The sequence below is a fragment of the Aquarana catesbeiana genome, linkage group LG13, assembly GCF_042186555.1.
Source record: "Aquarana catesbeiana isolate 2022-GZ linkage group LG13, ASM4218655v1, whole genome shotgun sequence".
NCBI lineage: Eukaryota > Metazoa > Chordata > Amphibia > Anura > Ranidae > Aquarana > Aquarana catesbeiana.
In genome coordinates this window covers 163,338,033-163,352,779 of record NC_133336.1, presented here as the reverse complement: position 1 = coordinate 163,352,779, position 14,747 = coordinate 163,338,033, and the positions used below count along the sequence as shown (strand labels likewise).

Genomic DNA, 14,747 nt, shown 5'->3' with positions numbered 1-14,747 from the left:
TTAGAGGGTGCGTCCTTCAGCACATAGTACAAAACAGTTTAGGAAAGGGTCCAGAACCCCTAAATGTTAAATAGCCAGATGGTTAAGGTTGGCCATTAGTCAGGCTTATGTAATCGGGGGTTGGAGCCCCCGGAGGGTATTAGGGCACATTCCACCAGGGCAGTGGCGATTTCTCAAGCAGAGTGGGCTGGTGCTTCTCCGGAGCAGATCTGTAGAGCTGCATGTGGTCCAGTTTTTCCAAGTTTGTGAAGCACTACAGATTGGACCTGCTGTCAGCCAAAGACCAGGCTTTTGGGCGTGAAGTGCTGCAGGCAGTAGTCCCTCCCTAAGGTAAGGTGCTCGCTTATCCTCTCTATGGTACTGTCCTGAAAGATGGATGGGGGAAAAACTGAGTTACTTACCGGTAACCTCCTTTTTCCAGGAATCTTTCAGGACAGCACCGGTACCTACCCAAATTGTTGGCTATCTATGAGAACTCATCGCATAAGAGTGTCAGGTAAGACAAAGATTTGCATGACGTATTTTTTGTGTCTCCCCAACTGGCTGGAGGAGTTCTTGAAGAACTGAGGGGCCGGTGGGACGGTGAGATTTAAATATTAAATTGAAAGGCGGTGTTTCCTAAGAGGGGAGGAGCCAGTGTGTCTATGGTGCTGTCCTGAAAGATTCCTGGAAAAGGATGTTACCGGTAAGTAACTCAGTTTTTTAAAGCAATCTACTGAGCTTGCCAGAACCACCTCTGGAGGGAGTCTATTCCACGTTTTCACAGCTCTTACTGTGAAGAAACCTTTCCATATTTGGAGAATAAATCTATTCCTCTAGACCAGGGGTGCTCAAACTTTTTAGACAGGGGGCCAGTTCACAGTCCCTCAGACTGTTGGGCGGCCGCACTATAGTTTAAAAAAATATGAACTAATTCCTATGCACGCATCTTATTTGTAGTGCAAAAAAAAAAAACAGAAAAAAAACAGTACAATATTTAAAATAAAGAACAATTGTAATCAATATGAACTTATCAGTATTTCACAGACTCCCCTCTTTACAGAACCACTCCCAATCACAGACCCCCCTCCCCATCACAGACTCACCCCATAACAAAGCCCCCCATGACAGATCCCCCCCATCACAAAGCCCCCCAACACAAACTCCTCTCCATCACAAAGCCCCACATAACAGACTCCCCCATATCACAGACTTTCCCCATAACAGACTCCGCCATCACAGATCCCCCCCATATCAGTCCCCCCCCCCCATAGCACAGACTCCCCCATCACAGATCCCCCCATAACAGACTCCCCCATCACAGACCCCCCCCCCATATCACAGATCCCCCATAACAGACTCCGCCATCACAGATCCCCCATAACAGACTCCCCATCACAGATCCCCCCCATATCACAGATCTCCCCATCACAGATCCCCCATATCACAGACTCCCCCATCACAGATCCCCCCCATATCAGTCCCCCCCATAGCACAGACTCCCCATCACAGATCCCCCCCCATATCACAGATCCCCCATAACAGACTCCGCCATCACAGATCCCCCCCCATATCACAGACTCCCCATATCGCAGACTCCCCCATCTCAGATCCCCCCATATCACAGATCTCCCCATCACAGATCCCCCCCCCATATCACAGACTCCCCATATCACAGACTCCCCATATCACAGACTCCCCCATCACAGATCCCCCCCATATCACAGATTTCCCCATCACAGACTCCCCCATATCACAGATCCCCCCCCCATATCACAGATCCCCCCCCATATCACAGATCCCCCCCCATATCACAGATCCCCCCCATATCACAGATCCCCCCCCATATCACAGACTCCCCCCCCCCATATCACAGACTCCCCCATATCACAGATCTCCCCCATATCAGACTCCCCCATATCATAGACTCCCCAATAATTCCCGTCCTGTGTGATGGAGGGAGCAGGTGGCAGGGGGAGTGCTGCAGTGTTAAAGGGGCAGTCCGCGGGCCGGATAAAAAACGCTGGAGTGCTGGATTCGGCCCGCGGGCCGTAGTTCGAGGACCCCTACTCTAGACGTAAAGAGTGCCCCCTTGCCCTCTGACCTTTAAAGTGAATATCTCAACACCAAGTTCATTATATGGACCACTTTCTTTATACATGTTGATCATATCCCCCCTTAATCTCCTTTTTAAGAGGGAATAAATTCAGTTCCTCTAATCTTTCCTCATAGCTGAGCTCCTCCATGCATCTTATCAGTTTGGTTGCCCTTCTCTGCACTTTCTCTAGTTCTCTGATATCCTTTTTGTGAACTGGTGCCCAAAACTTAACTGCATATTCCAGATGAGGTCTTATTAAATTTGTACAGGGGCAAAATTCTATCTCTCTGGAGTCTCTTGTAATGCTTTAGGTTTTATAACAGATTTAAACTTGGATTAAAGCGTTCTATTATATGAGAACGAGGATTCAGATTTTTTTCACAAGATGGGTCCTTTTCCTCTTGGAGGCCCTCATTATTTCAGAGAACAGTGCTTATGTCGTCAGTTTCCTCGGAATTGGTGACTAGAACAGGGTGGCATACTCAATGTGGTCAAACCTCAGTTTTGTAAAGTGGTAGAATTTTATAGTTTTATCTCTTGAGTAAATATCTTTTTTTAATGCATGCTAATAGTCCACTGGCCTTGCCTGCTGCAGCTTGCCATCCAGTGACATCTACTTCACCTTTTACAATGCACTCTCCCAAGATCCAGATTTTAGACTTTATAACCTCTCCTATTTCTAGATTATGTAGTGCACCCAGAATGAATACACCCAGAGTATGATTTGCCGTCAAATTAACGTCACTGCCACCCCTGTACCGCGCCCCCCCCCCCCCAACCGGGAATTAACAACACCAATATAAGTGAAGCTGTTATTATATTCTGAAAAAGTTAGCTCACACAGAATAATAGAATCAAGAAGGAAAGTACAACCCGCTAACTTTATGCAGAGACTCGCTAGTCTAACGATGACGGGAGAGAACTGCCAGGCCTGGACTCTGATACGGTTTATGCTGACTCACTAATTGGTAACAAAGATACCAAGGGACACAGTGGTGACAGGCAGAACATAGAACACCCCCTTTTACTAGGTTGTCGCCAAGCTCCTTTACGTGATCCCAGTAAGTTCAAGTCTGCCTGCAGGTCTTAAAGCGGAGTTCCACCCAAAAGTGTAAATTCCGCTTTAAGGACCCCTGACTTGCATTTGGGGGGGTACCTAGTTTTGACAGGTACCCAGCTCACACTTCTGCTCATGGCGGCGAAGTTCTCCTCTCCCCCCCCTCCAATCGTCTGGGACATGTCACAGGTCCCAGAAGATTGCTGGCCATTCAGAACGTGCAGTGCGACTGGCCAGTGCGCACCCAGTTGTGAAGCCGCAAGCTGTTGCAGCCGGGTGCCCACACTTGCAATGCCGCCACTGCAGAGAGGAGAAGGCGAGAAGCAAGGCTTCGGGTGGCTGCATCACTGGACCGCGAGACAGGGGGTGTGTGTGTGTGTGTGTGTGTGTGTTAAAAGTTCGAAAGCTACACTTTTTTGTAGCTGCTGCCTTTTAATAAACAAAGAAATGGGTGGAACTCCACTTTAGGAATCCTATCTTGTGTCTCTGGAATGTAGGAAGATAGACTGGCTATACCACATTATGTATAGTTTGACCTACTTTGCTCTGTACCTCTGAGTTAGCTGAAGCTGACCCAGCAATTCCACTCTGTCTCTGAGGTAGCCAAAGTCAGGTCGATGATTCTGATTGTTTCCCATGAACCACTGGGGTAAGCCACGTGGGCACTCAGATGCCACATGCTCTGTACTTTGTCCCCCACCTCAGTCTCATTTTTCAGTCTGGCGCCGAGTGCCTCTGTTTTTCCTGGGCAGCTTTACAAAATCTCCCTCTCCTCTCCTGTACTTCTCTTCTCCTGCCCTGTACTTCTCTTCCCCTCTCCTCGACTGTACTTCTCTTCTCCTCGACTGTACTTCTCTTCTCTTCTTCTTCTCTCCTCGACTGTGCTTCTCCTCTCTCGACTGTACTTCTCTCCTCTCCTCGACTGTACTTCTCTTCTCTCCTCGACTGTGCTTCTCCTCTCTCCTCCTCGACTGTGCTTCTCCTCTCTCCTCCTCGACTGTGCTTCTCCTCTCTCCTCCTCGACTGTGCTTCTCCTCTCTCCTCCTCGACTGTGCTTCTCCTCTCTCCTCCTCGACTGTGCTTCTCCTCTCCTCTCCTCGACTGTGCTTCTCCTCTCCTCTCCTCGACTGTGCTTCTCCTCTCCTCTCCTCGACTGTACCTCTCTTCTCTCCTCGACTGTACCTCTCTTCTCTCCTCGACTGTACTTCTCTTCTCTCCTCGACTGTACTTCTCTTCTCTCCTCGACTGTACTTCTCTTCTCTCCTCGACTGTACTTCTCTTCTCTCCTCGATTGTGCTTCTCCTCTCCTCTCCTCGACTGTGCTTCTCCTCTCTTCTCCTCGACTGTGCTTCTCCTCTCTTCTCCTCGACTGTGCTTCTCCTCTCTTCTCCTCGACTGTGCTTCTCCTCTCTCCTCGACTGTACTTCTCTCCTCGACTGTTCTTCTTCTCCTCTTCTCGACTGTACTCCTCTCCTCTCCTCGACTGTACCTCTCTTCTCTCCTCGACTGTTCTTATTCTCCTCTTCTCGACTGTACTTCTTCTTTCCTCTTCTTTCCTCTTCTTTCTTCTTCTTTCCTCTTCTTTCTTCTTCTTTCCTCTTCTTTCCTCTTCTTTCCTCTTCTTTCCTCTTCTTTCCTCTTCTTTCTTCTTCTTTCCTCTTCCTCGACTGTACTTCTCTTCCTCTTCCTCGACTGTACTTCTCCTCCTTTTAATACCACTTTGGCGGTGTAGAATTTGAATATCAGTAAAAATGAGAGTGCAAAGACCACAATAACATAAATCATTTTATTGATAAGATATGTAGCAATACCCCTTAGGCGCCGCTGAGTTTTGCATTCCCCCCCCCCCTATAGTCTGCACAGCCAGACAACACACATATTTTTTTTTTTTTCCCTTTCAGGCAGAGACAAGAAAGTCCCATGGGCTTGGCTTTTAAGATTTATTTATTAGGGATTTCAACTTGGATAGGTTAGGAGTTAGGGGATGCCCAACTTGACTCAAAAAATCAACAAAGTACTGTAATCCCCTCCTAGGAGCTCGATGTCACCTGTGACTGTTTTTTTTTTTTTTTTTTTTCAAAGTCCCACCTTGTAGGAGCTCTCGGTCCCCTTGAAGAAAAATACCAGCACACCTAGCTACGGTATCTGATTCCAAGGCAAGGGATTGGGTAAGCAATAAACTGTCTCTTGAAGTCTTGCCAAGAACTTGCAGTTAGCAGACTTCTCCCTTTTATAGGCCATGGGGGTTTAGATGTACTCACACTGTCTTTGTCTTGCAGCTATGGATAGAATTGATTTTTAGGCCTTTTGCTGGGCTGGTTCCTTTCCAGGCTAAGCAGGGTGTCCTTCCCCCTGTGGAATGCAGGGCAGTGGAGCTCCCTCCTTCAGCCTTCCTCCAGCAGACACCCCCCCCTTCTCTGGGACTCCATCCCAGGCTACATAGCAGCACCTCAACCATCCATCTTCCAGGGACTCCCCTGCTGGCCAGGCTCCTCCAATTTTTATGAGCTGGTTCAGCCACCCTGCCAGGCCTCCTTCCTGGGGATTGGCCAGATTCCCATAAATATTCAGATCCGCACCTCCTGGTCTCCAATTAGCTTCTAGAAACTTCTCTAAACCTCTAGAACCAGGTGACAGCACGCTGCAGCTCACTGTGAGAGCTCTACTATTTCTAGATTATGTGGTGCACCCAAATAGGAGCCGCAGAATGAATACACCCAGAGTATGATTTGCAGTCAAATTAACGTCACTGCCACCCCTGTACCGTGCCCCCCCCCCAACCGGGAATTAATTAACAACACCAATATAAGTGAAGCTGTTATTATATTCTGAAAAAGTTAGCTCACACAGAATAATAGAATCAAGAAGGAAAGTAGAACCCGCTAATTTTATACAGAGACTCGCTAGTCTAACGATGGCGGGAAAGAACTGCCAGGCCTGGACTCTGATACGGTTTATGCTGACTCACTAATTGGTAACAAGGATACCAAGGGACACAGTGGTGACAGGCAGACCATAGAACACCCCCTTTTACTAGGTTGTCGCCAAGCTCCTTTACATGATCCCAGTAAGTTCAAGTCTGCAGGTCTTAAAGCGGAGTTCCACCCAAAAGTGTAAAGTCCGCTTTAAGGACCCCTGACTTGCCACATTTGGGGGGGATACCTAGTTTTGACAGGTACCCAGCTCACACTTCCGCTCATGGTGGCGCAGTGCGGAAGTTCTCCTCTCCCCCCTCCAATTGTCTGGGACATGTCACAGGTCCCAGAAGATTGCCGGCCATTCAGAACGTGCAGCGCGACTCGCCAGTGCGCACCCAGTTGTGAAGCTGCAAGCTGTCGCAGCCGGTGCCCACACTTGCAATGCACTGCAGAGAGGAGAAGGAGAGAAGCAAGGCTTCGGGTGGCCGCATCGCTGGACCGCGAGACAGGTGTGTGTGTGTGTGTTTTAAAAGTTGAAAGCTACACTTTTTTGTAGCTGCTGCCTTTTAATAAACAAAGAAATGGGTGGAACTCCACTTTAGGAATCCTATCTTGTGTCTCTGGAATGTAGGAAGATAGACTGGCTATACCACATTATGTATAGTTTGACCTATTTTGCTCTGTACCTCTGAGTTAGCTGAAGCTGACCCAGCAATTCCACTCTGTCTCTGAGGTAGCCGAAGTCAGGTCGATGATTCTGATTGTTTCCCATGAACCACTGGGGTAAGCCACGTGGGCACTCAGATGCCACACGCTCTGTACTTTGTCCCCACCTCAGTCTCATTTTTCAGTCTGGCGCCGAGTGCCTCTGTTTTTCCTGGGTAGCTTTACAAAATCTCCCTCTCCTCTCCTGTACCTCTCTACTCCTCTCCTCGACTGTACTTCTCTTCTCTTCTCCTATCCTCGACTGCACTTCTCTTCTCCTATCCTTGACTATACTTCTCTTTTCTTCTTCTTCTCTCCTCGACTGTACTTCTCCTCTCCTCGACTGTACTTCTCCTCCTCTCCTCTCCTCGACTGTACTTCTCCTCTCCTCTCCTCTCCTCGACTGTACTTCTCCTCTCCTCGACTGTACTTCTCCTCTCCTCTCCTCGACTGTACTTCTCCTCTCCTCTCCTCGACTGTACTTCTCCTCTCTTCGACTGTACTTCTCCTCTCCTCTCCTCGACTGTACTTCTCTTCTCCTCTCCTCTCCTCGACTGTACTTCTCTTCTCCTCTCCTATCCTCGACTGTACTTCTCTTCTCTTCTCCTCGACTGTACTTCTCTTCTCTTCTCCTATCCTCGGCTGTACTTCTCTTCTCCTCTCCTCGCCTGTACTTCTCCTCTCTCCTCTCCTGGACTGTACTTCTCCTCTCTCCTCTCCTGTACTTCTCCTCTCCTCGACTGTACTTCTCCTCTCTCCTCGACTGCACTTCTCCTCCTCTCCTCTCCTCGACTGTACTTCTCTTCTCTTCTCCTCTCCTCGACTGTACTTCTCTTCTCCTCTCCTCGACTGTACTTCTCTTCTCCTCCTCTCCTCTCCTCAACTGTACTTCTCTTCTCCTCTCCTCTCCTCGACTGTACTTCTCTTCTCCTCGATTGTACTTCTCCTCTCTCCTCTCCTCGACTGTACTTCTCCTCTCCTCGACTGCACTTCTCCTCGACTGTACTTCTCCTCTCCTCGACTGCACTTCTCCTCGACTGTACTTCTCCTCTCCTCGACTGCACTTCTCCTCGACTGTACTTCTCCTCTCCTCTCCTTGACTCTGCCACATGCTCTGCACTTTGTCCCCCACCTCAGTCTCATTTTTCAGTCCGGCGCCGAGTGCCTCTGTTTTTCCTGGGCAGCTTTACAAAATCTCCCTCTCCTCTCCTCTCCTCTCCTCTCCTCGACTGTACTTCTCTTCTCCTATCCTCGACTGTACTTCTCTTCTCTTCTCCTATCCTCGACTGTACTTCTTTTCTTCTTCTCTCCTCAACTGTACTTCTCCTCTCTCCTCTCCTCGACTGTACTTCTCCTCTCCTCGACTGTACTTCTCCTCCTCTCCTCGACTGCACTTCTCCTCCTCTCCTCGACTGCACTTCTCCTCCTCTCCTCTCCTCGACTGCACTTCTCCTCCTCTCCTCTCCTCGACTGCACTTCTCCTCCTCTCCTCTCCTCGACTGCACTTCTCCTCCTCTCCTCTCCTCGACTGCACTGCTCCTCCTCTCCTCTCCTCGACTGCACTGCTCCTCCTCTCCTCTCCTCGACTGTACTTCTCCTCCTCTCCTCGACTGCACTTCTCCTCTCCTCTCCTTGACTCTGTGCCACACGCTCTGCACTTTGTCCCCCACACCGTCTCATTTTTCAGTCTGGCGCCGAGTGCCTCTGTTTTTCCTGGGCAGCTTTACAAAATCTCCCTCTCCTCTCCTGTACTTCTCTTCTCTCCTCTCCTCTCCTCTCCTGTACTTCTCTTCTCTTCTCCTATCCTCGGCTGTACTTCTCTTCTCCTATCCTCGGCTGTACTTCTCTTCTCCTCTCCTCGACTGTACTTCTCTTCTCCTATCCTCGACTGTACTTCTTTTCTTCTTCTTCTCTCCTCAACTGTACTTCTCCTCTCTCCTCTCCTCGACTGTACTTCTCCTCTCTCCTCTCCTCGACTGTACTTCTTCTCTTCTTCTCCTCGACTGTACTTCTCCTCTCCTCTCCTTGACTCTGCCACACGCTCTGCACTTTGTCCCCCACCTCAGTCTCATTTTTCAGTCTGGCGCCGAGTGCCTCTGTTTTTCCTGGGCAGCTTTACAAAATCTCCCTCTCCTGTACTTCTCTTCTCCTATCCTCGGCTGTACTTCTCTTCTCCTATCCTCGTCTGTACTTCTCTTCTCCTATCCTCGACTGTACTTCTCCTCTCTCCTCTCCTGAACTGTACTTCTCCTCTCTCCTCTCCTGGACTGTACTTCTCCTCTCTCCTCGACTGCACTTCTCCTCTCCTCTCCTCGACTGCACTTCTCCTCGACTGCACTTCTCCTCTCCTCGACTGCACTTCTCCTCTCCTCGACTGCACTTCTCCTCTCCTCGACTGTACTTCTCCTCTCCTCTCCTTGACTCTGCCACACGCTCTGTACTTTGTCCCCCACCTCAGTCTCATTTTTCAGTCTGGCGCCGAGTGCCTCTGTTTTTCCTGGGCAGCTTTACAAAATCTCCCTCTCCTCTCCTGTACTTCTCTTCTCCTCTCCTCTCCTGTACTTCTCTTCTCTTCTCTTCTCCTATCCTCGGCTGTACTTCTCTTCTCCTATCCTCGGCTGTACTTCTCTTCTCCTCTCCTCGGCTGTACTTCTCTTCTCCTATCCTCGACTGTACTTCTCTTCTCCTATCCTCGACTGTACTTCTTTTCTTCTTCTCTCCTCGACTGTACTTCTTTTCTTCTTCTCTCCTCGACTGTACTTCTCCTCTCCTCGACTGTACTTCTCCTCGCCTCTCCTCTCCTCGACTGTACTTCTCTTCTCCTCGACTGTACTTCTCTTCTCCTCGCCTGTACTTCTCCTCTCCTCTCTCCTGGACTGTACTTCTCCTCTCCTCTCTCCTCGACTGTACTTCTCCTCTCTCCTCGACTGTACTTCTCCTCTCTCCTCGACTGTACTTCTCCTCTCTCCTCGACTGCACCTCTCCTCTCCTCTCCTCGACTGTACTTCTCCTCTCCTCGACTGTACTTCTCCTCTCCTCGACTGTACTTCTCCTCTCCTCGACTGTACTTCTCCTCTCCTCTCCTTGACTCTGCCACACGCTCTGCACTTTGTCCCCCACCTCAGTCTAATTTTTCAGTCCGGCGCCGAGTGCCTCTGTTTTTCCTGGGCAGCTTTACAAAATCTCCCTCTCCTCTCCTGTACTTCTCTTCTCTCCTCTCCTCTCCTTGACTGTACTTCTCTTCTCCTATCCTCGACTGTACTTCTCTTCTCCTATCCTCGACTGTACTTCTCTCTTCTCTTCCCTTCCCTTCCCTTCCCTTTCCTCGACTGTACTTCTCCTCGACTGTACTTCTCCTCTCCTCGACTGTACTTCTCCTCTCCTCTCCTTGACTCTGCCACACGCTCTGCACTTTGTCCCCCACCTCAGTCTCATTTTCCAGTCTGGCGCCGAGTGCCTCTGTTTTTCCTGGGCAGCTTTACAAAATCTCCCTCTCCTGTACTTCTCTTCTCCTATCCTCGCTGTACTTCTCTTCTCCTATCCTCGACTGTACTTCTCCTCTCTCCTCTCCTGGACTGTACTTCTCCTCCTCGACTGTACTTCTCCTCTCCTCGACTGTACTTCTCCTCTCCTCGACTCTGCCACACGCTCTGCACTTTGTCCCCCACCTCAGTCTCATTTTTCAGTCTGGCGCTGAGTGCCTCTGTTTTTCCTGGGCAGCTTTACCCTCTCCTGTACTTCTCTTCTCCTATCCTCGGCTGTACTTCTCTTCTCCTATCCTCGGCTGTACTTCTCTTCTCCTATCCTCGGCTGTACTTCTCTTTTCCTATCCTCGGCTGTACTTCTCCTCTCTCCTCTCCTGGACTGTACTTCTCCTCTCTCCTCTCCTCGCCTGTACTTCTCCTCTCTCCTCTCCTGGACTGTACTTCTCCTCTCTCCTCTCCTCGACTGTACTTCTCCTCTCCTCGACTGTACTTCTCCTCTCCTCGACTGTACTTCTCCTCTCTCCTCCACTGCACTTCTCCTCTCTCCTCCACTGCACTTCTCCTCTCTCCTCGACTGCACTTCTCCTCTCTCCTCGACTGCACTTCTCCTCTCTCCTCGACTGCACTTCTCCTCTCTCCTCGACTGTACTTCTCCTCTCTCCTCGACTGCACTTCTCCTCTCCTCTCCTCTCCTCTCCTCGACTGCACTTCTCCTCTCCTCTCCTGTACTTCTCTTCTCCTCTCCTCTCCTGTACTTCTCTTCTCCTATCCTCGACTGTACTTCTCCTCGACTGTACTTCTCCTCTCCTCGACTCTGCCACACGCTCTGCACTTTGTCCCCCACCTCAGTCTCATTTTTCAGTCTGGCGCCGAGTGCCTCTGTTTTTCCTGGGCAGCTTTACTGTACTTCTCCTCTCTCCTCTCCTCGACTGTACTTCTCCTCTCTCCTCTCCTCGACTGTACTTCTCCTCTCTCCTCGACTGTACTTCTCCTCTCTCCTCGACTGCACTTCTCCTCTCCTCGACTGTACTTCTCTTCTCCTCTCCTCGACTGTACTTCTCTTCTCCTCTCCTCAACTGTACTTCTCTTCTCCTCTCCTCGACTGTACTTCTCTTCTCCTCTCCTCGACTGTACTTCTCTTCTCCTCTCCTCGCCTGTACTTCTCCTCTCTCCTCTCCTGGACTGTACTTCTCCTCTCTCCTCGACTGTACTTCTCCTCTCCTCGACTGTACTTCTCCTCTCCTCGACTGCACTTCTCCTCTCCTCTCCTTGACTCTGCCACACGCTCTGCACTTTGTCCCCCACCTCAGACTCATTTTTCAGTCTGGCGCCGAGTGCCTCTGTTTTTCCTGGGCAGCTTTACAAAATCTCCCTCTCCTATACTTCTCTTCTCCTATCCTCGGCTGTACTTCTCTTCTCCTATCCTCGACTGTACTTCTCCTCTCTCCTCTCCTGGACTGTACTTCTCCTCTCTCCTCTCCTGGACTGTACTTCTCCTCTCTCCTCTCCTCGCCTGTACTTCTCCTCTCTCCTCTCCTTGACTGTACTTCTCCTCTCTCCTCGACTGTACTTCTCCTCTCTCCTCGACTGCACTTCTCCTCTCCTCTCCTCGACTGCACTTCTCCTCGACTGTACTTCTCCTCTCCTCGACTGCACTTCTCCTCTCCTCTCCTGTACTTCTCTTCTCCTCTCCTCGACTCTCCTCGACTGTACTTCTCTTCTCCTATCCTCGACTGTACTTCTTCTCTCTTCTCTCCTCTCCTCTCCTCTCCTCTCCTCTTCTCTCCTCTCCTCTCCTCTTCTCTCCTCTCCTCGACTGTACTTCTCTTCTCTCCTCTCCTCGACTGTACTTCTCCTCTCTCCTCTCCTCGACTGCACTTCTCCTCGACTGTACTTCTCCTCTCCTCTCCTCGACTGTACTTCTCCTCGACTCTGCCACACTCTCTGCACTTTGTCCCCCACCTCAGTCTCATTTTTCAGTCTGGCCCTGAGTGCCTCTGTTTTTCCTGAGCAGCTTTACAAAATCTCCCTCTCCTCTCCTGTACTTCTCTTCTCCTCGACTGTACTTCTCTTCTCTTCTCCTATCCTCGACTGTACTTCTCTTCTCCTATCCTCGACTGTACTTCTCTTTTCTTCTTCTCTCCTCAACTGTACTTCTCCTCTCCTCGACTGTACTTCTCTTTTCTTCTTCTCTCCTCAACTGTACTTATCCTCTCCTCGACTGTACTTCTCTTCTCTTCTCCTATCCTCGACTGTACTTCTCCTCTCTCCTCTCCTGGACTGTACTTCTCCTCTCTCCTCTCCTGGACTGTACTTCTCCTCTCTCCTCTCCTCGCCTGTACTTCTCCTCTCTCCTCTCCTCGCCTGTACTTCTCCTCTCTCCTCTCCTTGACTGTACTTCTCCTCTCTCCTTGACTGTACTTCTCCTCTCTCCTCGACTGTACTTCTCCTCTCCTCTCCTCGACTGTACTTCTCCTCTCCTCTCCTCGACTGCACTTCTCCTCGACTGTACTTCTCCTCTCCTCGACTGCACTTCTCCTCTCCTCTCCTGTACTTCTCCTCTCCTCTCCTGTACTTCTCCTCTCCTCTCCTGTACTTCTCTTCTCCTCTCCTCGACTCTCCTCGACTGTACTTCTCTTCTCCTATCCTCGACTGTACTTCTTCTCTCTTCTCTCCTCTCCTCTCCTCTCCTCTCCTCTTCTCTCCTCTCCTCTTCTCTCCTCTCCTCGACTGTACTTCTCCTCTCTCCTCTCCTCGACTGCACTTCTCCTCGACTGTACTTCTCCTCTCCTCTCCTCGACTGTACTTCTCCTCTCCTCTCCTCGACTGTACTTCTCCTCGACTCTGCCACACGCTCTGCACTTTGTCCCCCACCTCAGTCTCATTTTTCAGTCTGGCCCTGAGTGCCTCTGTTTTTCCTGAGCAGCTTTACAAAATCTCCCTCTCCTCTCCTGTACTTCTCTTCTCCTCGACTGTACTTCTCTTCTCTTCTCCTATCCTCGACTGTACTTCTCTTCTCCTATCCTCGACTGTACTTCTCTTTTCTTCTTCTCTCCTCAACTGTACTTCTCCTCTCCTCGACTGTACTTCTCTTTTCTTCTTCTCTCCTCAACTGTACTTATCCTCTCCTCGACTGTACTTCTCTTCTCTTCTCCTATCCTCGACTGTACTTCTCTTCTCCTATCCTCGACTGTACTTCTCTTTTCTTCTTCTCTCCTCAACTGTACTTCTCCTCTCCTCGACTGTACTTCTCTTCTCTTCTCCTCTCCTCTCCTCGACTGTACTGCTCTTCTCCTCTCCTCTCCTCGACTGTACTGCTCTTCTCCTCTCTTCTCCTCGACTGTACTTCTCTTCTGCTCTCCTCTCCTCTCCTCTCCTCGACTGTACTTCTCCTCTCAAAATTTGTAATGATTTGGTCCGGTTGGTGAAAACACCCTTTCTAAGGACACCTCTTCCCAATGAAAATTAGATCAAGAAAGAGGATAGGGGGATTTTTACGGTGTCAGACATATACATATACACTTGACTTACTGTAGATAAAACATATTTTTTATTAACATAATATGTTTAAAAGAAAAGACAGACAATGCATAATGTGGATAAGCAGTATGGGGTTATGAACATTTGGTGGTCAACATCTTGTACAGGTGAGTAATAAATCGCAGCAAAAAGTATTGCACACTAGCCCGACATGTTTCGCTACTTTAGCTTCCTCAGGGGATGTGCAAGAGATTTATTAATTTGAGACCACCCATGCGGTGACTACACCCATGAACCACCTGGCCAGTCCCCTGACTCAGTCCCAAAAACACCGGATCCGAGGGGGTCAATTTGGCAAGGTCATAGAGGGCTGATAGGGAGACAACTGAGTTCTATATTAGTTTGATTATCTAATTGTCCTTAAAGAACAATGACGATTAGAGGGTTTTGGTCAGACCCTATGTAGAGTTGGCTGCAGAGGCAGACTCACAATTCACTGGTCACAAAACGAGTGTCTCCCTCTGGCTCAGGCAGGACTGTACTTCTCCTCTCCTCGACTGTACTTCTCCTCTCCTCGACTGTACTTCTCCTCTCCACTACTTCTCCTCTCCTCGACTGTACTTCTCCTCTCCTCTCCTCGACTGTACTTCTCCTCTCCTCTCCTCGACTGTACCTCTCCTCGACTGTACCTCTCCTCGACTGTACCTCTCCTCGACTGTACTTCTCCTCTCCTCGACTGTACTTCTCCTTTTAATACCACTTTGGCAGTGTAGAATTTGAATATCAGTAAAAATGAGAGTGCAAAGACCACAATAACATAAATCATTTTATTGATAAAAGATATGTAGCAATACCCCCTTAGGCGCCGCTGAGTTTTGCATCCCCCCCTATAGTCTGCACAGCCAGACAACACACTTTTTTTTTTTTTTTCCCTTTCAGGCATAGACAAAGTCCATGGGCTTGGCTTTTAAGATTTATTTATTAGGGATTTCAACTTGGATAGGTTAGAAGGAGTTAGGGGATGT

The 14,747-nt window shown here is 49.5% G+C and overlaps 1 protein-coding gene across 1 annotated transcript in view; it reads left to right on the top strand.

Moving 5' to 3' along the window:
* The window catches only part of LOC141116416 (cholinesterase-like), a 46,049-nt gene that overhangs the window by 14,632 nt on the left and 16,670 nt on the right, over positions 1–14,747 (top strand).